Source organism: Vulpes vulpes, chromosome 12 (genome assembly GCF_048418805.1).
Source record: "Vulpes vulpes isolate BD-2025 chromosome 12, VulVul3, whole genome shotgun sequence".
Lineage (NCBI taxonomy): Eukaryota > Metazoa > Chordata > Mammalia > Carnivora > Canidae > Vulpes > Vulpes vulpes.
In genome coordinates this window covers 107,947,009-107,971,513 of record NC_132791.1, presented here as the reverse complement: position 1 = coordinate 107,971,513, position 24,505 = coordinate 107,947,009, and positions in this window count along the sequence as shown.

Sequence of the window (24,505 nt, the reverse complement as noted above, 5' to 3'; positions counted from 1 at the left end):
CTTGCTTGATCTCTTCTGGCTGCTCCAGCAGTGTTCCAGCATTGGTCTCATGTGGGCCTAAATAAGCTATGGCTGTTACTGTGTTACAGGGCCAGGAGTTGGACCCTGCTAAAGGGGGCTTCCAGGATGACATAAAGGTGAGCCAGCCAGCTGCAGCTGCAAGATGACACTATGATTTGAGGGTACTTCCCATGGAGTCCCTGGTGGATTACTGCAAAACAAACACCAGAAATGCATAGACTGGAGGTAGAATTTCTTCAGGGACCAGAATCACTTGAAGTACCTGTTAAAATCAGATTTCTGGCCCCTAGTCCCCAAATGTTTGATTCAGGATGTCTGGGATGGGATCTGAAAACTTGTAATCCTAATGAATTCCTGACTGATGCTTGCTGCTAGACGGGGAACCGTACGTTGAGAATCTCTGAGCTGGTGTAGCCAGGCATCTGTGCACTTCAACAAAGTAAACCTCAGAACGCCCCTATTACACATTCTTCTATGAAGGGGACCACCCAGATTCAAATAACTGGAGTCTGAAAATGCCACTTGCAAAAGAAAATAAAAAATATTTTCTATCTGCTAGTCTGACACTAATTTCTGCAGCAAATGGAGACTGTAGCAAAATTACAAAGCCCACATATCTTGCACATACTTTCCCTTTTTCCACCACTGAACCGGGAGGTTGGGAACAATGTGATCATTATTTTTAATAAAACCAGTAAGGTCAGTTCTTTTTCCTAACGGCTCAAATAAATATGGAATCATACTTGGAATTAAACTCTAAAAGAAGGTTATTTATAAAATATGCCTTCTTACCTGTTTTTCCTTGTTTTTAAGTTAAAAAGAGTCATAAACCCTGTCACTCATTTTTAACAGCTAAATACTCTTATTCCCTAATTATGAAGCTAACAAATACTCATTTAAAGATAGAACATAAAGTTACAAATAAGCTGTATATTCACTTAAATATTTTACATACTTGAGGGGAGTTTTCTGCATGTGGAATTCTATCATAAGGATTTTCTTATAGTGTTAAAATATTTTTGGGGAGGAGATAAAAGCCAGATTCTATCCAAAGGACAAAGTAAAATAGGAAAAATGGAGCTGCCCCAAACATAGCTGTATTTGTAGATAGGAGACAAGGTGAAGTTGTAGATGGAAATTAGCTGTTAAGGTTTCATCAAGCTTCACAGAAATGCAGAAATGGAAACCCAAAGTGCAATTTCCAAAAGGAAAGTTGCCCTAAGCTCTCATAGAAATGCAAACAATTACATTTTATCAACCTACAACTCCCAGGAGAATTAATAAATGTGTCTCACTACTCCCCAGTCTAACTTTTGTTCCTCTGTTAATATGTAAATATTGCAGAGCTGCTTTTTTTCTATCCTAAAGTTGTCTTCTTGACCTTCTTCCTCTACCTAATAAATATAGCATCTTAATGCTACACGCTACCTTCATAACCAAGAATCAAGCTATTATTATTTGGGTTAGCCAAATAAAATATTTCTCTTTCATTAACCAAGATAGTCTTTTTAGCGGTTTTCAAATTTGGCTACATAACAGAAACATAGGGGAGCTATTTTATTTTATTTACTTCATTTTTAGTTTATTTTTTTAATTTAAATTCAATTAATTAACATATAGAGTATTATTAGTTTCAGAGGTAGAGGTCAGTGATTGATCATTCCTATATAACACCCAGTGCTCATTACATCATGTGGCCTCCTTCATGTCCATCACCCAGTTACCTCATCCTGCCACCTTCCTCCCCTCCAGCAAGCCTCAGTTTGTTTCCTATGATTAAGAGTCTCTCATGGTTTGTCACAAACCACAAGGAAGCTTTAAAAAATATACTGAAGCTATAGACTCATCCCTCAGAGATTTTTTTTCAGTTTTTTCCCTTCAAGTTTTTATTTGGATTCCAATTGGATGGGGTGCCTGGGTGGCTCAGTCTGTTAAGCATCTGCCTTCTGCTCGGGATCAAGCCTTGCATTGGGCTCCCTGCTCAGTGAGGAGCCTACTTCTCCCTTTCCTCCCTGCTCTTGCTCATTCTTGCTCTCTCTCTCTCCCTCTATCCCTGTTTTTCAAATAAATAAAAACAATCTAAAAAAAATCCAGTTGGTTAATATACAGCATAATATTAGTTTCAGGTATAGAATTTAGGGATTCATTACTTCCATACAACACCCAGTGCTCATCACAAAAAGTGCCCTCATTAACACACATCACCCATTTAACCCATCTCCATGCCCACCTTTCCTCCAATAACCATCAGTGTGTTCTCTCTAGCTAAGAGTCTGTTTCCTGAGATTCTTTTTTAAGAATTATTGGGCACGTGGGGGGGGGGGGGAGGTTGATGGGGGGAAGTCCCTGAACAAGCAGCATTGACATTACCTAGGAACTTGTTAAAAATATAAAATCTCAAGCTCCACCTTGGACCCAGTGAATCAAATTCTGAGGGAATGGGACCCAGTCATCAGTGTTTAACAAGGCCTCCAGGTGATTGATGTGCCTATTAAAGTTTAAAAGCCATGACCCTTTCAACCATTTTAAGTTTATCTTTGTGTATGGTGTAAGAGATTGGTCTAGTTTCATTCTTCTGCACGTGGCTGTCTAATTTTCCCAGCACCATTTATTGAAGAGACTGTATTTTTTCCAGTGGATATTCTTCCCTGCTTTATCAAATATTAGTTGATCATAGAGTTGAGGGCCCATTTCTGGGTTCTCTATTCTGTTCCATTGATCTATGTGTCTTTGTGCCAGTACCACACTGTCTTGATGATCACAGCTTTGTAGTACAGCTTGAAATCCAGTGTTGTGATGCCCCCAGGATTGGTTTTCTTTTTCAATATTCCTCTAGCTATTTGGCGTCTTTTCTGGTTCCATACAAATCTTAAGATTATTTGTTTCAACTCTGTGAAAAAAGTCCATAGTATTTTTATAGGGATTGCATTGAATGTGTAAATTGCCCTGGGTAGCATAGACATTTTCACAATATTTATTCTTCTAATTCATGAGCATGGAATGTTTTTCCATCTCTTTACGTCTTCCTCAATTTCTTTTATAAGTGTTCTGTAGTTTTTCTTTTTGTTGTCTGATTGCTGAGGTTAGGACTTCTAGTATTATGTTGAATAAAAGTTGTGAGAGTGGACGTTCCTGTTGTGTTCCTGATCTTAGGGGAAAGGCTGTCAGTTTTTCCCCCATTGAGAATGATATTTGCTGTGGGCTTTTCATAAATGGCTTTTATGGCATTGAGGAATGTTCTCTCTATCCTTATCCATCAAAATCCTAGAGGGAAACACAGGCAACACCCTTTCTGAACTTGGCCACAGCAACTTGCAAGATACATCTATGAAGGTAAGGGAAATGAAAGCAAAATGAACTGTTGGGACTTAAGATAAAAAGCTTCTTCACAGCAAAAGAAACAGTCAACAAAACTAAAAGACAACCTTCAGAATGGGAGAAGATATTTGCAAATGACATATCAGAGAAAGGGCTAGTATCCAAGATCTATAGAGAATTTATCAAACTCAACACCCAAGAAACAAACAATCCAGTCATGAAATGGGCAGAAGACATGAACAGACATTTCTCCAAAGAAGACATATACATGGCCAACAAGCACATGAAAAAAAAATGCTCCACATCACTTACTATAAGGGAAACACAAATCAAAACTACAATGAGATCCTACCTCACACCAGTGAGAATGGCTAAAATTAAGAAGACAGGAAACAACCAATGTTGGAGAAGATTTGGAGAAAGGGGAACCCTCTTGTACTGTTGGTGGGAATGCAAGCTGGTGCAGCCACTCTGGAAAACTGTGCAGAGGTTTCCCGAAGAGTTAAAAATAGAGCTACCCTTCGACACAGCAATTGCACTACTAAGTATTTACCCCAAAGATACTGATGTAGTGAAACACTGGGACACCTGCATCCCAATGTTCATAGCAGCAATGTCCACAATAGCCAAACTGTGGAAGGAGCAACAATGTCCATTGACAGATGAATGGATAAAGACATGGTTTATATATACAATGGAATGTTAGCCATCAGGAAAGACAAGTACCCACCATTTGATTCAACGTGGATGGAACTAGAGGGTATTATGCTGAGTGAAATAAGGCAATTGGAGAAGGACATCATATGGTTTCACTCATACATGAAATATAAGAAATAGGGGATCCCTGGGTGGCTCAGTGGTTTGGTGCCTGCCTTCAGCCCAGGGCATGATCCTGGAGACCTGGGATCTAGTCCCACGTCGGGCCCCCTGTGTGGAGCCTGTTTCTCCCTCTGCCTGTGTCTCTGCCTCTCTCTCTTTCTGTGTCTTTCATGAATAAATAAATAAAATCTTTAAAAAATGTATAAGAAATAGTGAAAGGGATTTTAAGGGAAATGAGGGGAACTGAGTGGGAAAAATTAGAGAGGGAAACAAACTGTGAGAGACACCTAACTCTAGGAAACAAACAAAGGATTGCAGAAGGGGAAGTGGGTTGGGGGGGTGGGGTAACTGGGTGACAGGCACTAAGGAGGGCACATGCTAAGATGAGCACTGGCTGTTATCCTATATGTTGGCAACTTGAATTAAAAAAAAAGAGGGTACCTCTGGGTGGCTCAGTGGTTGAGCATCTGCCTTTGGCTCAGGGTGTGATCCCGAGGTCCTGGGATCGAGTCCGGCATCAGGGTCTCTGCATGGAGCCTCCTTCTCCGTCTGCCTATGTCTCTACCTCTCTCTGTGTCTCTCATGAATAAATAAATAAAATTTAAAAAAAAGTTTGGAAAATATAAATGAATGAATGAATGAATGAATACATACCATGACCCTACATCATCAAATCATGTAGATATGAAAAAAGGGGGGGGGGGGCAAAGTATTTGTTCAACTTCACAGATAATTAAAAACCACAAATAGTTAGGAGCACTTATTTTGCACCAGGCACTGTACTAATAGTTTTACATGATTTTATATTGATCATTTCAAAGACCCAGTGAGGGGGCACTGTTATAATCCTCTTATTTCAGTGAGAAACCAGACACAGGGGTGACTTTATTTGCCAAATTCTAATAGGTTTAAATTCAAGCAGCCTCATTCTAAAAGCTCAAGCTCTTAGCATGATAACAACACAAATGTATGCTTCTATTCTGCCCTCCGTGTTGGCGATAGCACCTGACCTCCAAACTATCAAAATGTTAATTGTGGTTTAAATATACAACCCTTTGTAAAAAATAGCCTTTGCCTAGCTAGGGCCTCCTTGCTATTTTGAGGGTCACTGTAGCAGGGAAGTCAAGGTATATTTGTGAAGGGGAAAAAAGATTCTAAGAGTCTGATGCATCTACCATCCAGATCATGCTCTCCTTTGTCTGGATCAGAAGCACAGTTTCTGGAACTGAAGTCTTTTTGCATTTTAGTCCAGTGTCTCTTCAGATTCTCATTTGGACTTGTCTTGGTTTCTGGTCATGAACTTTGAGCTGAAGCAGTGATGTCCTAAATAGCTCCTCAGGGGTCTGGTTAGTACTCCTTTCTATGCAATAAGTGATATAATGGATGGGAAGGTGTCCTATAGTACAGCTGTCAGGCATTACTATTAAGAACATGTACCACAAGGGAGAGATGTAAGCAATTAGGGAAAAAGTCTGGCTTCTTTAAAGGAAGACAGATTCTCCATAAAATAATTTCAGATGATGAGATGGACTCTTTCCATCTACTTTCTGGCAAGACACAGGACACTGGGGATACTACTCTGCATCTTTAGGTTGCAGTATCAGTTCTGCCCTGATATTAACATTCTTATAACTGGACCTGACAAGCCTCTTTTCTTTCCCTGATTTTCTGAACCATGCTGCAGTAGAACATTTTTGTTCCTTGTTTCTACAGTTTTTTTCCCAAGGAAGATCCCTAAGTGGGCTTTCCTCTCTTACCATCATTTCTTCCTTCTCCGTGGCCTAAGAGCCCATTCTTCTCCCAACTCACTCAAGAGGCTCATCTCACCCTCCTCCATGTGCCTCATGAGTTGCTTCTGGCCCCTACTAGCCCATGTCCTGCTGTGCTCTTGATTATTTCGACCTGGTTCACCCAAAGCTTTCAATGAGCCAGTCGTTTTCTTACTCATGGGATACTTTGTGCTCAACCCAGAGAATTGCTTTTTGGCAATTCATTTGCAAACAAATCCTTAAAGGTAAATTGTTTTAAAAAGGTGGGTATAGTAAGCCCAGAAGATAAAGGGAAGTGGCCAATATGATTTAATGCCAAGTAGGAAGAAAAAGATTCAGAGACTTGTTCATCCAAAGGTAATTAGAAGACTTAGTTCACTCCTCTTCTGCTTTGCTGTCATCAGAATCTGCACCTTGAGTTTTGATTGTCTTAATTTTATATCTGAGCTTGGTTTTTATCCAATCAAAGAGTTCTAACCACTATCCGCTTTTTTATTGTGTCTCAAGGCCATGTGAGATCACTGCAAAGAATAAAGGGAAACATCACTAGCCTAATACCTACACTACATCCTTGAACTAAGTAATTTGGTCAAGGAAGACATCTTGACAATTTCTATATGAGATGAAAAGGAATTAAGCAAAACTATGCCAAGCAAATTTTGCAAAACCTTCCCGTTACAGTTCTTCTTCGACTTGCGATGTGGTCACATTCCATAAACCCATCACAATTGAAAATATCGTAAGTCAAAAATGTATTTAATACATCTAACCTAACCAAAGATCAGAGCTTAGCCTACCTTAAACATGCTCAGAACACTTATATGAGCCTACACTTGGACAAAAATCATCTCACACGAAGCTTATTTTGCACTAACACGTTGAAAAGCTCATCTAACTTCTTGAATACTGAACCGAAACCAAAAACCAGAGTGGTTTATGTGTACAGAATGAGTGTAGATTTATCGGTTGTTTACCTTTGTGACCAGGTGGCTGCTACTGCAAACATCACCAGAGACTAATGCTAGCCCAGTAAAAGATGGAAATTCAGAACTCAGAGTATGGTTTCTATCGAATGCTATTGCTTTTGCACCATCATAAAGATGAAAAACCAGGGATCCCTGGGTGGCGCAGCAGTTTGGCGCCTGCCTTTGGCCCAGGGCGCGATCCTGGAGACCCAGGATCGAATCCCACATCAGGCTCCTGGTGCATGGAGCCTGCTTCTCCCTCTGCCTATGTCTCTGCCTCTCTCTCTCTCTCTCTCTCACTGTGACTATCATAAATAAATAAAAATTAAAAAAAAATTAAAAAAAAAGATGAAAAACCCTAAGCTGGTACAGTCTGCATTTGTTAATTCAAGGCTTGGGAGAATGGATTCCACAACCGTCCAGTAACTTGTGATCCTTGAATAGTGCCTAGCTGTATATATGTGAGACTGGCCAAGCGGTGAAGCACTTGCTTAGGTATGTAACAGAAATCAAAAGGCTTTCTTCCTACTGGAAAGGTAAAATGTCTGTATAGTTTTGCCAAATGGAGTGCTTCCATATTTCAATTACCCACATGATAAGATTTATCATTGTTTGAGACATCTCCCAGAGAACGGAGCCGAGGGAGTAAGAGATAGAATCATCACATCTCTTTTATCTAAAGGTAGAAGCTACAAACTCGCATCGGAAAGGAAAAATTAGGTGAGCTAAATGGGAGAGGTAGAAAAAGCTTCTTTCTCCTTAAACATTTTAGCTTCAATCCAATTAAATTTGTGTGCTTAAAACAAGATCCACCCTGATAGGTCCTCTCTGCTTATATATGACACCAGAAAGAGAAGCAAAACGAGGGATACGAAACACGCCAGGGTGCTGGAGGAAGAAAACTCTTTCTTCTAAAATGAGCAACTGAATTAAAACAGAATGTGGTTTTGGTGTTTTATTTTGTTTTGTTTTTTAACCCCTGTTAGCTTTTGAGATAGATTCCCTTTAACTTTTTTTTCTCTCTGATTTTGTTCCTTTTGGCTTTGGCATTCCTCAGTTATTCTTCTAGTAGCCAACCGTTGACCTTATTAACTTTTCTCCTAACAGTGAACTAGCCATTGAGTAGTACCGCCTATGTTTTCCTCGTAGTCCAGACGTCTAGTCCACCCACTAATTTCTGGCTCTGTCTTTCCCAAGCCAGGGTTGACAGCTCAAATATAGGAATGAGTGCTGCTAATACACCAAATCTGACTGGTAACAGCTTTTGTTCTGCAGCTAGAATCTATTAAGTGGGAAGAAAGGATCTATGGATTAGCCCTATTTAGTCTGCTGCCTAATGTAATCAGGTGAGATTTTGCTTAAAAAAAAAAAAAGGAGGGGTGCGCCTGGGTGGCTTAGTCTTTTAGGTCTTGAACTCTTGACTTCAACAGCTCAGGTCATGATCTCAGGGTGGTGAGATCAAGCCCCACATCAGGCTCCATGCTCAGAGAGGAGCCTGCTTGGGATTCTCTCCCTCTGTGCATCCCCTCCCCCTGCCATTTTCTTGCTTTCTCTCAAATAAATACATCTTGGGGGAAAAAAAAAACCCAGCAGATTTACTTGGATTAAAAACTCAAACATTAAAAAAAAGAACTCTACAGAAAAAGAAGACATGGACTTTGGCACTAAAGAAACTCCAGGGGACTGATCTTGCATTGCAACATGCGATGCTGTATATCCTCCTCCTGACTCTCATGCTATGTTTTGGATCTCTCATTTTCCTCCTGCCCATTCTTCATGTGCAGCAAGGGAGAGTCTGCCACAGGGAAAAGTGTGATCTTCCTCACTCCTTGATTGGAATAAAGGCACAGCCTGGGGAAAGGAGATACATTCAGGCTGCTTATATGAATTTTAAATCTAGGTTTTAAGCCAAGAAACAAAAGTTGTCTTGCGTTGCATGAGTCCCAGCCTAGATCACATCTAAAGATCACACACGATGGGGGCCAAAGCCCTACACAAAAAAACTAAGTAGTGGAAATTCGAGTACATTCATTTGCTGGGAGTATTCTTGCGTTTGGTCAATTCACCACAGGGACCTGAAACCATACTAGGTAACCAGTGAAATTGGGAGGCTTCATCATCCTGGCCTGGATTTCCTTTGTCCTGGCTAGTTTGAAGTAAGTGAAAACATAGTTGCAGCAAAAACAATCTCTTCGAACAGCAGAGGGTTTGTTTCTAGTTTATACTCCATCATTCAATAAACAAGTGACTTTGAGCAAATCAGTTGATGTTTCCAGTCTAAGTTTGATAGTCACCAAATGTCCTGTTGTATTTGTTGCTCAAGTGAGACCAGATACGTAAAAATGTTCAGAGAAGACAAAATATTCAGAAAGCCTGGGTGGCTCAGTGATTGAGCATCTGCCTTTGGCTCGGGTGATGATCCAGAGGTCCTGGGATCGAGGCCCACACTGGGTTCCCTTAGGGAGCCTGCTTCTCCCTCTGCCTATGTCTCTGCCTCTCTCTCTCTGTGTGTGTGTCTTTCATGAATAAATGAATAAAATATTTTTTAAAAAGAAAACCAAAATACTCCAGAACTCTTAGAATGGTGACTTTTTTCTGGCTATAGCATGTCTTTCCTATGAGGTGATAAATCTCCTTGAGTGGAAGTATTTGCTTTGCATTTGTATTCGTTTGCATCCCACACCAGAGGGGCCTAGCACCAGGGCTATGACCTAATAAGCATTTGAAAATTATTTGCAGACAGATTGCCCAATAAATTCCATGACCTTAAGCCTAATTTCACCATTGCTCTTGCTAAAAGAGGATTTTCGCAATATGGGGTTTTTACTTGGGAAGGGAAATTCTAAGTCATTATTTAATAAGATGATCAGCTGTCAGCTTCATCTCTCTTCCGAACGAAAAAATGACACCCTCCCTTCTTCTCCTGAACAAAGTTTTATGCAGACTATTAAACAATTCCAGGGGGTATGGTTCTAATGAGACAGCCACCTCCCTGGGGCTTCACAGGCATTGGTTATGAGCTCAGACTTCACACCAGGGGTATGATTACATCTCCATAACCGCCCCCGCTTCTCCACTCAGACCCCATCCCAACAGTTCAGACATCCTTACTGCTTACTTCATTTAAATAGAATGATAATTTTGAAAAAACTTGCAAAATTGCGAGTTCATTGCGTCTTCTGTTTGGTGTATGCAGATGTTTCAGGGGCTCTAATCCCCTTCTCTTCGGCATATTAGATAAGATGAGCTGTCCTTAGTTCTACCCCTGACATAACAGACTCAGTGACCAGAAACCCTACAGGAGATCCCAGCTCCAACAAAGGATGCAACTCAATTAGCTCCGATCTTTACAGTTTTACAGCCTGAATGGACAGCAGCAGATCCCAGGAGGCCATCCCAGGGAATCAGTGTATGCACGATGATTCAGGAAGCCCAAGATTTACAGGGTCACTTCTCGATTACTGTTTACGATGGGGTGCAAATGGCTTTGAGGAAATGGAACCCTAGAGAACACTTACTGTGAGTGGGATGATCAGAACCCCGGCGACGGTGGTGGTTACTATGTGATCCATGGAGGTCACTGCAAGGACACTGCTCATCCCGTGTGGAAATGTGTCAAGAACCAGATAAAGGAGGGCCTCCCTCTTTTCTGATTTCCAGTATTGCCAAAGCCAAAGCCGATGCACAAGTATTCTAAGCACTTCCCACTTTTCTTTAGAAATTGATATTATTCAGGATACATTTAGGATACTTTTCAGCTAGTCGACACATGCTTTTTGGAGCTAAGCATCGTGCAGGTAAGCATAAATCAGGTAGTCAGGGACTTAACCATTTGGGAAACACCAAAAGGGAAACACTGAATGAAGACCAAAAAAAAAAAAAAAAAGGTGACTGAGAAAATATGTAACTCCCTTCTCCCCCAGTAAATGGTAGATTTCATGAAACTAGGGATTAGGAACATTTAACTTTTTAAAATTTATTGTTCTGCTTCTCTCAACCCTGTGTGTAAAGCAGCAGTTGCTACGTAATAGACATTCTGTAACTGTTAAATGAACATATGATTGAGTGGTAAATAGTGTAGGGCAGACTGTCAGCACTCCAGGAGTTAGGTGCTCGAGAGAAGTATTGGCAGCTTAAGGAGAAGAGAATCCGCAAGAGTTTATGGTAGGGAACTGGCCAAACATCGAAGTGCTGCTTTGTTTTTTGTTTGTTTTTTTTTTAAACAGCTTCACTGAACTATAATCCGTGTACCATCCAATTTACCTATTTAAATTGTACACTGCAATGTGTTTTAGCATATTCTTGAAGTTGTGCAACTGTAATCTAATCTTAGAACATTTTCGTCCTCCTTAAAAGACATTGTCTCCATTAGCAGTCACTGTCCGCTTCCCTCATCCCAACCTGGACTACAGAGAATCACTAATCTACTGCCTGTCTCTCTAGATTTGACCATTCTGGATATTTTGTCTAAACAGAATCATATAATAAATGGTCTTTGGTGACGGCTTCATTCACTTGACGTGGTTTCAAGGCCCATTTGTGTTGTAGCAGGTATCAGTACCCCATCCCATTTTTGTAATATGGGATATATTATTATAATATAATAATATCACATGCATATATCACATTTTATTTAACCATCACCAATTGAGAGACATTTGGATTATTTCCACTTTGTTAGTATTAGGACTAAGGCTGTTGTGAAAATCTGTGTACAAGTTTTTTTTGTAGATCTATATTTCCATTTCTCTTGAGTGTATACCTAGGGATGGAATTCCTGTGTAATATGGTAATCCTGTTTTTAACATCTTAAGGAATTACATAGTTATTTTCTATAGTGGCTATACTGTTGTATAATTCCACCACAAATGGACATTCTAATTTCTTTGCATTCTTGGGAACACATTTTGTGGTCAGATTTTTTTTTTCTTAATCATAGTTGACATACATGGTCAGACTTTTTTTATTAGAGCCATCCTATCCTAGTGGGCAGAAAATGTGATCTCATGATTTTGATTTTACAGTTCTTTAATGCCTAGAGATGTTCAATGTTGCTTCAGATATTGATTGGCCCTTTTTAAAAGTTTCTTGGAGAAATCTATTTAAATCTTTTATCCATTTTTTTTGCATAGGCCATTTGTTTTTTTCTTTATGAGTTATAAGAATTTTTTCTATATTCTGGATACAAGTTTCTCAACAGATACATAATTTTCAAATATTTTCTTTTAATCTATGGGTTGTCTGCTCACTTTCTTGATGATATGCTTTTTAGTATAATAATTTTTAATTCTGACATAGTACAATTGCTTGTTTGCTTGATGAGTTTGCTGTGCTTTCAGCTATGCTGTATGTAAAAAACCAAGGTTTCTTAGTTCCGCGACTAACTTGATTTCATTCACAAAGTGAGAATCCTTCAACTTGTTTCTTCTTTTTCAGATTGTTTTGGTCATTCTAAATTCCTCACATTTCCATATGAATTTTAAGATTTGCTCATCAGTTTCTATAAAAAAGCCCAGCTGGGACTTTAGTAGGTATTGTGTTGAATATGTAAATCAATTTGAGTGGTAATGACATCCTAACAGTATGAAGTCTTTGATCAGTGATGGACCATAGGATAGCTTTCCATTTATTTACGTATTATTTTATTTTTTTAATGTTTTGTAGTTTTCAGGGTATAAGTCTCACACTGTTTGTTAAATGTATACTCAAATATTTTGTTATTTTTGATGGTATTCCAATTATCACTTTTTTTCCAAATTTTATTCTCAGAACTTTCATTTCACTGCTAATGTAGAGAAATACAATCAATCTTTGTGTATTGATCCTATATAATCTACATCATTCCTGAACCCCTTCATTAGTTCTAATAACTTTTACAGTTTATTCCATCACATATTCTGTTTATCATTATGTTTCTTACAGTTTTTACTTGGGTGTGGCTCCTCTCATGCCTGCCCACATTCAGTTGTCAAAACCTATAACCTAGATAAGCCTAAAGTGTTTTACACATTCATCCCATCTTGTAACACAGAATATTAAAACTGTGAGTACTCAGAGGTCAATATTTAGTAACAGTATGAAGACACTCTGATGTGGAACTTAACTTTTATCCCATTTCTTTCCTTTTCTTGTATATGCATGGCAGTGACTACCCTGGCCACCAGTGCAGTTTATATCCACTTCCCTAATTCCTAGTTTTATCACAGCTTTTGAGTAATTAGTACAAATGTCAGCCCAGTGAAAATGAAGGTATTTTAGTATTAACCTCTGAAAGGGGGGGCAGCCCGGGTGGCTCAGCAGTTTAGCGCCACCTTCAGCCCAGGACCTGATCCTGGAGACCCGAGATCAAGTCCCACGTTGGTCGGGCTCCCTGTGTGGGGCCTGCTTCTCCCTCTGCTTGTGTCTCTGCCTCTCTCTCTCTCTCTCTCTCTCTCTCTGTATGTGTGTGTCTCTCATAAATAAATGAACAAAATCTTAAAAAAAAAAAAAACCTCTGAAAGGGCCTCAGAGACTCCTGTGTCTGTGGACAACATGTGGAAAACCAGTGCAATATACCATTGAGGGATGTTAAAAGAGAGAGAGGTGATTCCCCAACATGAGCAAAGACGAAAAAAGTATGTGTGGGCACAAGCAACGTGCACTTATCAGACTTTAAGGAAGATGACTTTGCTAGAGAGAAGACTAGCTGTTTAAAAAGATCCACTGGAGAAAGAATGAGGGCAGTAAAACATTCAAAAGATATTAATTTAGCACAGCAGGAAATAGAGAGCATTGGAAGTTTGGCGATTGCACTTAGGCTCTATGTAGTGATTTTAGTGTTGTTGTTTGGTTTGTGAGGCTTGTTTTGGTTTCTGACTGCTGAGTCAAGTCCAATTAAGTGGCCCAGGAGCCACTTTATCATTTATTAACCCAGGTTGAAGATCCTTATACATATACAATGTATTGAGGAGTTGGCATAGATATTATACATTGTACAGTATTATGTTTCATATTATAAGTCAAGAAGCACCAGTTTTATGCATGAGTGCAGAGAGTGAAGGCAAACACTAAAGGCAGATTTACCATGAAGCTAATGAGATTTGTTTCGCAAGAGCACTCACTTTAGGGGCACCTGGCTGGCTCAATTGCTAGCATCTGACACTTGATCCTGGAATCATGAGTTCAAGCCCCCCATTGGGGCACAGAGATAATGTTAACAAAACCAAAACTAAAAAAAAAAAAAACAGTCACTTTATTGGGTGCCTATAAAGATCTTGCATCTAATTTTGTATTTGCAATTTTGCATTGCTTTTCTTTAATAGGTTACTTCAAATTCTGTAAATTTTAGGGTCACAAGCCCAGATATACCCTTGGTGGGGACTGTTCTCCATGGACCAGGTTTCCTTTGTGACGTACTCTTTATCTGTATCTTGCTTTTCTTAGTCTTGTTGTGAAGAGATATAGCCTCTGCAGAGTCAACCAAATTCATCACAGATAATGGGCACGTATAAGGAAGGCCCAGGAGCTGTAGCAAGGGAGGGCCCACTGAACAGGGCAGGGCCTGTTCGGTCTACTGCCTTCAAGCTAGAAAGCCCTTCCTAGAGTGAGAGAGACTGATCATTTTCCAAGTTTGGCATGAGTATTATCCTGAAGAGGCCAGTTGTGAACCTTCAAACGATAAAAACTTGATATCCTAATAATTTGCAGACACATTGTTTATTTTTTCTTTATTTTTATGGAGTCATCTATGAGCCTCCAGTCCACACTGTCTTTACTGGCTTTGTAACCTAACCTGGAAGAGTGACAGAGGCCTCAGAAGTAACCCATGAGCTGTAAGGACATCCCTTTGGGCTTCTGACAAATAGTCATGGATTCACACTTTGTTAATGCATGAGGTAGCTGGTTTAATTCAAAAAACAAGCCAGCATTCAAATATGAGGTTCAAAAAAGCATAAAGCTAGATGATAAGGGACATCCAAACCTGGACTCCCTTCCATAGGGAATAAACAAACCCAGAACTGTCAATAAAATGAAAAGAAAATACATTTTAATGGGAGAAAAACACCTTGCCATTTTTAAAGAAATAAAATCCCATTTTATTCCCTGTAGAGCTCTATATGGATCCAATCACCTGATGGCATCCAGTCCTGTGGATTTGATGTGGGACTTCAAAACTTTGAAAAAAACTAAATCCTTCTTTCTGTAACATAGTCATAACTCACCCTATCAAGATATATGAATTCTCCAGAGGGACCCTGCAAGGGATAGTGGAAGAGTGAAGAAGGATGATGTCTTTCTCAGGTTATTACATACTGAAAGTTTTAGGAAGGGCTGGATGTACAGTAGCCTGTGCAATGGCAATGAGAACTCCTTGTTGATGAGAGTGATATCAGATAACCCGCATTACAGACATCTGTTGTCTCTCATTCCATTTTTTTTTCTCCACCCGCCTATTCAATTAGGTAGGAGGGGTCATAGTCTAGGGTTCTGAATATTTGTATAGCATTTCTATTTGTGTTTCTGTAGTCAGGCAGCAGCAGACTATGCAATCTGTGTTAATATATTTCCCACTGGATGTGCCTGGGTGGCTCTGTCATTAAGCATCTGACTCTTGATTTTGGCTTACGTCATAATCTCGGGGTTGTGAGATGGAGCCCCGTGTCAGGTTCTACGCTCAGTGTCAAGCCTGCTTGACATTCTCTCTCTCCTTCTCCCTCTGCCTCGGCCCCTCCCCTGCTTGGCTGTAAATAAATAAATAAATATATATATATATATATATATATATATATATATATATTTTTTTTTTTTTTTTTTTTTTTTTACTTAAAATATATATTTGGCCGACCAGCTTCACCAATATGAAGGGAAAAAGCTGTGTCTGCAAGCTAAGGTAGTGGCCACATGAAGAAGATATATTTTTTTGAATATTTTCCCATATTTACTCGGTGCAACAAACAAGATCAAGAGTACATAATCCATCTGCATTCCGATGATGTACCATAGAAGGCAGTCTACTCAGTTTGAGATTATCTTGAGATCATCTCTTTAAACTAGGATAGATCTTAGATTTCCCTTCATTGTGTCCCTGGTTCCCATTTTCCTTTCACTGGTCCTTGATCCCCTTTACCCAGTCAGATCACAGAGAAGCTGGGACAGGGATTTCATTGTAAATCCTCCATAGACTATTTACCTTTACTTATCAAAACTGATAGAGGGGTAGTCCTCAGACATAGGCATCACTATCCTGTTTTCGGGTATTCACATTCTGATATGAGAACACTCTCAAGAGATTAGCTAATGTATGAGGAATAGTTAGAAGTTGCAAAAAGTAAGTAAGATCCATCAGCTTTACCCCTGTGGTTTCTTACTGAACTGGATATAGTAAAAGAAGCAAAGAAGATTATTTTTAAAGGTTCGCCCCTGCCCTGTCCCCTGCAGAATTAAGGGTGGTTTTGCTAATCTAAGTATCACCTAGGAGATTCCCAAAGGTCAAACAGCACCTTGCGTAGCTTTTCTGGGTCTCTCTAATTTAGATAGAGGCAGGAGTCATAATCTCTAATATGTATGTTGTAGGCTAAATGTGCATACTGGCACTATAGAATAGCATCACAAGAACTGGCCTTTGAGTCAGAATGCATGAGCTCTCTACTGCTTTTATTTATATGATTTAAATTCACTACCTCAAAGGTAAAAGTAAGCCAAATAGTACATATTTCAAAGATTTGTCATGGTGAGAAAGTAAGATGAATTAAAGAGTTGATAATGTAAGAATAATTAGAGAATCTCTGTTGTGAAGGATTTCTGAAGAAGCATTTAGAAAGATTTGTCAGCCCAATCTATTCTCCTCTTGTAAACGTGTAATGGGGGTTCCCAGGTGGGCATGTGTTCTCATGTGGAACTAAATGTCACCTTTTCTGCAATTCCTGTCCATTATCTCTATGCATCCATTGATTCACACAGGAGCCAGGATATTTCTGGCTAGGACATTCTTGAATCATGCACACGTTTGGGATCCAAGTACATGCGTGGTTAAAAGTGAGAGTCCCTCCAGAGATTTCAGGGTCTCTGAAAAAATCCATCATGGGGAAATGAATCAAGCAAAATAGATGTACTTGGGAGCCAGAGAGGAGAATAAAAAGGTGAAATGTTTCAAATAACAATATGGTGGCATTAACGAAATTCCACCCAGACTCAGCTCTGCTCATATTTCATATGTGCCTTAGGGAATGAATAGCTGTGTATGTGAAAATTGCACATTCAGGGCCCAAGCAAACCTACTCAAGAGTCCCTATAGGAGGGCAAAGCCCAGAGGAAGGAAAGTTGTTTCCAAACTTGAAAAAAGACATGCTAGCAATTGTGGCCTGAAAGGCAGCAACAGTGAGTGCCACGGGCAGCCCCAGGGCACTCTGAGCAGTGGGCACCAAGGGTCCAGAGAGAAAGCTGAGGATCGTGGGGAATCACTCCATGCCAGTCCATTTCTATAGTGCTCTTGGTACCTTACAGGAGCAGCCAGTGCATAGTACAGCCAGGAAATGCTGGAACCAATATGAACAGCAGACCAGAGAGATCAACAGCCCAGCGCTCCATGGCAACATGACCAGCAGGAGCTCATGCCAACCAGAAAGCAGTGAGCTGTTGTAGGCAATAAGAGCAGCACGGTCAGTGGCCAAACAAAATGTCCAGGGAACAGCTCTGAGCAGAGTGGCAACAGACACTCAAGATGAGATTCATGACCCCTGACCAGAGCAGAGTAGGATACAAAGTCTTAGTGTAGGCAGAAATAACTTGTGAGTACAGGTGAGATATTTATGGAAGACTTCCAGGTATATGACAGGGGCAGAGCCTCAAAACCAAGGACACAGGTGATACAGGTGACCTAAAATTATACATCCAATTAAATTTGGCCTGACCAACATGTATTGTGTACCTATTTTGTATAGTTGCTGTGTAAGCAGATCCAGAGAAGTACAGCTCCTGCAGTAAGTCGTGTGAAATGCTTATTACCTATCTTCCTTCACAGAGGATGAAAGCTCCCTGAGTTCTGTGACCTTATCTATCTTATACGCTGCCATATCCCAGGACCTAGAACAGTAACCAGTATACAGTAAGTACTCAATATGTACTTGTGGGATGAGGGACTAAATTAATGGATAAAATCACAAAGGAATATGATAATGTGGAAGACTGCAGAGAAAGCAGTGAAAATGTGATCTGTTGAGAAAATCGAGGGTGTTGAGGGAAGCTTTTCAGAGGAGATAATGAGTAAATCAGTTTTTTTTTTTTAAAGCAATAGGCAGGGGATTTAAAAAATAGAGCATTTCATGCAGAAGGAGTAATATTTACAAAGGTTTATACCTAAACAGTTACTAGAGCAATCACCTAAGATTTCACTGATTGTAGAACTTGTAGTAATTGCTTTGATAACTCCTGAAATCATACCAGCCTGGAGAGGTCCTTTGGTCGCTGTGTATTTGGTGACAATCCACTGACTGCTGATGGGATTGATTTGTTGGTTCAGAGCACTGATTTTAATTCTTTCTGTTTCCTGGAGGAACCCAAGTTCAGAGAAAGAAAATGCCATTCGCTGGCCCACTGAAAACTGGTTTTTGAGATTTGGAAGGAATGCTAAGCTGTCTAGCTTTCTAGTCCTGAGTCTTGGATTTCAGTCAAATCCTATTGTGCATCAAGTTATGTGTGTGCTTTTCCAAATTCTGGGTGCAATTATCCAGAATTGCCATTCCCAAAAGGATTTTCTCCTTTAAAGGCTTTGGGGACATTTATCACTGTCTCTTGTAAGACACCATGATTGATGTGGTCAGTCCCTTGGTGTGCAAGATTATTAGCATGGGCATTCCTTTCACCTTTCTTGATAGCCCACGGACTTATTTTTTTTTCTGAAAAACAGGTTAATACAGCTCAGATCGCACTCCAAAGTATAGCTAGTACTACCAACAAAGGGAATTCAAGTTCAACTAATTTCCTTGTCAGATTTATACAATTCTAGAGGAATTTAGTTTGATTTCTCTAAAAAAGAGTGTCGAACTGAAGAGAGAGCCTATAATAATATTTGGGAAGTAGTTTGTCATTATGGTTTCTGTATTCTGTCATTTCCCCTGTTTTACTTTATTTTACTTATTTTTTAAATTTAATCATGAGAGACACACAGAGAAAGGCAGAGACATAGGCAGAGAGAGAAGCAGGCTCCCAGTAGGGAGCCCTATGCGGGACTCGATCCCAGGACCCCAGGATCACAACCTGAGCCAAAGGTAGACACTCAACAACTGAGCCACCCAGGTGCCCCTCCCCTGTTTTATTTATGTAGGTATAGACCTTACACTCACCATTACTATCTCCCAATTTCCAATTCTGTAAATTGGAAATAGATCTTCCTTATGACCAATGATAGGTTGATAAAACTGAAGCCAAGATAAGTTGCCAAAGAATGGACTGTGCAGATATTAACTGATCATTTCTCAGATTCATTTTGATACCAGTGAAAGTTATTCCTGGTAAAAATGAAAGAAGGAAGGAGATTCTGAATTTACCACCTCAAAAATTTGGGTGGAACCATGAATACAACAGTACCATGTACCAAAACATAACCCAATTTGGAGGATTTTTGAGATTAGAGGTTGGGAAGATGTGTATTCCTGAGACCATGGTCTGTAAGTCTTTCTGATCCTTGTCTTCAAGATACTGCTGATGATAGCCTTTTGTAGAATTATTATTCATAGTCATACCATAGAATGTGGAAAGAATGACTAGAATTTTCTCAGGTGTCATTGGTTCATGGGTACAGAGGAGGTCCACCAGCAGTAATTCAAACTTCTGCATCACCGTGAACAAAAGACCATAGTCACTCAAATCCATCTTCTGTAGCACACAGAGGTTTTTCCCTGATGTCACCTGGAGGCCTCCTGGGTATTGCACATCTCATCACAAGGAACCCTATAACATTTTCCCACTCCAGCCTTCTTCAATGTCCTATTGATTTAGGAAACACCTCTATGACCAGGATAATGTTATCTAAGAAGAGGGTTAAGACCTGCCTGTGTTTTGATGTGCCAAGATCAGAATAATTAGCAAATGATCATTAGGAGATCAATAGTGTCTGTAAACTTTTGGGAAAATGTATTTTTATACTTAACTTTTCAATTCCTTCTTCTTTTGTTGTTGTAGCTGTTATTGTTTGGTTTTGATACATATTTTTTTGGTTTGGTTTGGTTTTTACCACGAAGGCATATAGGATTTGTTCTTATATACACTAAGGTAATTCTATACTGGCCCTCACACCTGAAGAGGCAACATAGTGTGTCTTACGGAGATGGGGAGGTCATCTGCCAATGCAAAGGGGGGTAGCCATGTGTATGAATTGTGCCAAGCACTTACGTAGTTTTCACTTAAAAATGGCAGCTGAAAAGTGAGCCTTTTCTTCCTAATTGACGCTGTCTCTCTTACCCTTCTCTTATTTTTACACAGACTCATTTGCACACACAGACACCCACACTGTGTGGGTGCACAATGTGGAGGGTAAATCATAGGTTTTCCATTATTCAAGAGAAAAACTGTGTCAGGGTTTTATCATATGCAATCCTCTGGGCCCTATCCTACTCATTTCCATTTTACTTCCTCCAATCCCTACATCTCTCCCTCTAGGGGTCAGGTAGCCTTCTGAAAATCCCTAAGATGGAAATAAAAATCCTCAGGGGTAAAAGTGAGGACCTCCATAACTTTTTATGAGGACTCCCATCCCACACAAGAGTTGGGGGTCACAAACACCTTGTCAAACCAGCAGATGCACTGGACCAGAGATGGGCCTCTTCCACCCCAGGTCCCCACACCCGGCTGCAGATTTTGCAGCAGGCTCTTCCTGTCAGGAGAATGCTCCTTAGGTCTCTAGGTAGGAAATGAAAGTGTCACCTAGAAGTTAAGACAGTGGGAATCAGCAGCTATGAGATAATCCATCGCAAAGTCAGTATTTATGTACCCTAGGGGTACGGGAGAGGGAGGAGGAGGAGAGAGTTGGGAGTGAGAGTAGCAGAGAAGTCTGCTCAGTTAATTTATCTCTCTGATTGTCATATTATTCTGATGGAAACCAGCATCACTGATGCCTTCTCTCTGAACCCACTCTCAACTAAAATGGCAACAAGGGGATGATTGGTAGTCTTACCTTGCTTGTTTGAATTATTTTAATATGGTTCACACCATTTTCACTCTTTGCAATTAATATTGCTAATAGATTTTAAACTATCCTCCTCATTTATTATAGTTTATTGGGGGGTGGGGGGCAATGGCCTTGTGCCTCTTTCTGAGACTTGCCAAGAGCCTCCAGCAAGTGCAACACAAACCTAATTCCTACATTTGCAGGGAGGCTGGATCCGAGGCCTCTGCAGGCCATTAACCTCAACTGGATTTTGGAGGCAGAATCACACTTGTCCAATTCAAAAAGCAATCTTTGTGCTATTACACCTTTAAGTTTTTAAAGCTTTGGCTTTTACAGGATACTCTACCTTCTACTTTGTCTTCTCTCGGCTACACTCTTCCTTTTCCCAGAGCACATGTCTATTTATACCCCCATCTGGCAGGAAGGTACCCGAGGAAAGCCTGTAACCCAGATAATAACTGCTGGTTGCAGATTATTCAATTATGACTTCTCTTATTTCTCTAAGGATTACTTAAGACTTTTTCTTGGCTGCTGTTTGGTTCTTTATGCAATCATTGCAGGCAAGAGGGTAAAATGGCAATGCATTAAATTTTTTTAATAAAAATAGAAATGAAAGACAATCCCTATAGCTTCATTTCCAAAAAAAGGGTAGAGGGGTGAACTTTTTAATAGCCAAAGAAAGCTCACTAGTCAGGAAACTAATGGCTTGATGGTAGATGATGCTATAATACAGATCCCCAGAAAATAATAGAGAGCTTCTGCATCAGTAAGGACTCCCAGGAATGGGGAGAAAAAGGTACGATTCCCTTATATGATCCATTAAAAAAACTTTTTTTGCCCTAAATTATCAAGGCCTTGTCCCTCCTCCTGATGGGAAGCGCGAAGGTGAAATGACACAGGAAAAATGAAGCTATAATGAGGGAGAGAATATGCCAGCAAAATAAAAAATTTGCACTTTCCATCTCATATTAGCCAAGTTCTTGTTGCGTGATCAGAGAAGCACTGAAGTCTTCTTATTTTGCAGCAGTGATACCTTTAGAAAGGCATGCTAAGAAATTAGGAAATTTTAAAGTCTCCTTCTGTCCACTGTCACTCTCCTTTCTACACTTTATTTACTCACTAGCTCTCGTTTGTCTTGCTTCTGCCTTGCTTTTATTTTTTCTGAGTTGTCTTCCTCTGCAAACCAGGCATCTGCAAAGGCAATAAAGGAAAAAAAGAGATCCACATTCCCAGCTGCTGGGAGAAAGAGTTAGCTTATAGACTGCAAGGAAAAGTCAGGGTTGATAAAGATTTAATCAAGCTGAGAAAAACAGGCTGGGACCAGAATGCTAAATGAATATCTATAAACGTGAAGTCTCGCATACAGGTCAAAAATCAATTCCACCAGTTAGAGATAAAGGAAAAAAAAATCCTTCATTAGCCGCAGGCAAAACGGATGGGGCAGTGTTAGTTGATGTTAAATATAATATGAGTCATCAGTCTGATGTGTCTTATGTAAGAACGAACAGTGTCTGGAACGAGGGAGAGAGAAAGCGTGTTTTGCTCCATGCTGGTCAGATTGTATCTGGAGTACTTGGGACACGTTGCAAACATCAAGCTTTAAGGACACTGACGGAGAGGACATTAGATTTTACAAAAGAGAGACTAGAGTGGACATCCTGAATCAGGGATTTTTTTTTTTTCACATGATAATGAGAAGGCATAAACTGGGGCAGGTGAGAAACATCCAGAAACTTGAAAACAAGTTTTCATTAGTTCCTGGACTGTCCAATCACCAAACTGGCGCTAAAGACTAGAGCTCAGGCCAGGGGTGGAGAGTTCTGAATATTAAAATGCTGTCTTTTAGACTAGGAGAATCCTCCTCCCACTCAAAAAAAAAAAAAAATCTGTGAGTCTAAGAATCAAGGTCATGATTTTTTTGTTCCCTCCTTTGTGGCCAGAAGGAAGTGGGTTCCTATTTTAATACCTCAGGTTTTCCATCATTGAAGTGAGAATCAATGAACCAATCTTCTTTGTTTTCGTATATTCCACATTGTAAAATATTCTGGAGTGAGCAAAATGGCATGTATATGCTCAGAATTAATTAGCAGCGGCCTCTGCATGGCCGTGTTTACCTCAGAAAGGCGTTGAAGGGTCTGAATCATTGCTCCACAGAGGTGGCTGGGAAGGCGGGCAGTAATGAGAAGGTGCTCTGCACTCTTCAGGCACATTGGCACTTTTCAATTATTTATGCAGTTTAATCCCATTGAAAAAGCACATTCTCCAAAGAACACCCCCAGGTCTTCTGCATGCTGGAGCTGGCAAAAAGCAATATGGGAAAAATGAGAGAGAGGACTGCCCTTAAGGGAGCTTGTCTGACCTTCCCAGAGACCCTGGGTATTAAAACAGGTACTTTGCTTAGCTAATAATAACTATGCCCAGGACTTGTCATCTTCAAAGAACTTTAATTAATCCTCATAACACCCCGGTGGGCTCCAGGAGGTGTTATTATCTTTACTTCACATGAGGCAAAACGCAGGCACAAACAGAGAAGGGAAGTGGTTTGTTTGAGATAGCAAGTGTATAGTTAAATTTAGCAGGAAGAAGTACCTGAGGCCACATACCTTCCCACTGCAAGGTCCCTTTAGTAACATATCTGGGGCAGAGCACATGGTACAGATATTAAGAGCTACAGAAGGGGCAGGTGGAAAGCACCACCTGACCAAAATGTCTTACCTGAGACATGAAGAGTAGGAAAAGGATGCAGAGTGAGAGCAGAAGAAAAATTGGTCTGGGGATGGAGAGTTTCACAGAGGGCGGGAGAAAAAGAAAACAGGAAAGAGTGAGATCCTCCAGTTCTGCTCTGAGTGTAGAAAATTATTAATTTCTGTGGCAAAGAGATCCTAAGGCAAAATGAAATGCTACTGTAATTTGCAAGTCTTCACTGCTCTATGAACAGACACCAAGGAGGAAATTGAGGCAGCGAGCTGTGCCAGGACAGGATTATTATGATGTCTCTGGATGTGGATGGGTGACTGCAGACCAGTGTGGATGGATCTCTTGCTTTTCCTTCTAAGTCACAGATTTCTTCTGTTATCCACCTCACACTTGTTTGCCCCTGTGATTCCAGCCTGTGGCACTTCTGATTCTCAGAGAATGTAGGTTTTCAGACTCTGCTTTTTCATAGAAGGATAAAAGACCCATTCAATAGTGATCATCACCCCACCAGATTCTGTAGTCATAATATTAGAGCTCGGAGGACCATAAAGAGCATCTAGTCCACAATTGTCTTTTCCAGCTGAGGATACAGAGTCCAGGAAGGACATAGGGCCTGTTCGAGGTCAACTAAATTTCCAATTCTTCCATGAGAACTGGAAATCAGGCATTTTACCTTCTGTGATCACTCTTATGAGAGGCAATTCTTCAGGTCACACTCATTATGGTTGCGTTAAGAAACTTCACAATGAAAATCTTTGAAGGGGCTATTAAAC